Here is a 510-nt window from a genome sequence, read left to right as displayed (position 1 = left end):
TCATTCCAATCCCAAAGAAAGGCAATGCCAAAGAATGCTCAAACTACCGCACAATTGCACTCATCTCACACGCTAGTAAAGTCATGCTCAAAATTCTCCAAGCCAGGCTTCAGCAATACGTGAACCATGAACTTCCAGATGTTCCAGCTGGTTTTAGAAAAGGCAGAGGAACCAGAGACCAAATTGCCAACATCTGCTGGATCATCGAAAAAGGAAGAGAGTTCCAGAAAAAACATCTATTTCTGCTTTTTTGACTATGCCAAAACCTTTGACTGTGTGGATCACAATAAACTGTGGAAAACTCTGAAAGTGATGGGAATACCAGACCACCTGATCTTCCTCTTGAGAAATTTGTATGCAGGTCAGGAAGCAACAGTTAGAACTGGACATGGAACAACAGACTGGTTGCAAATAGGAAAAGGAGTACGTCAAGGCTGTATATTGTCACCCTGCTTATTTAACTTATATGCAGAGTACATCATGAGAAACGCTGGGCCGGAAGAAGCACAA

The sequence above is a fragment of the Bison bison genome, unplaced genomic scaffold, assembly GCF_000754665.1.
Source record: "Bison bison bison isolate TAMUID 2011002044 unplaced genomic scaffold, Bison_UMD1.0 scf7180017864355, whole genome shotgun sequence".
NCBI classification, from domain to species: Eukaryota; Metazoa; Chordata; class Mammalia; order Artiodactyla; family Bovidae; genus Bison; species Bison bison.
This window is presented reverse-complemented; position numbering follows the sequence as displayed.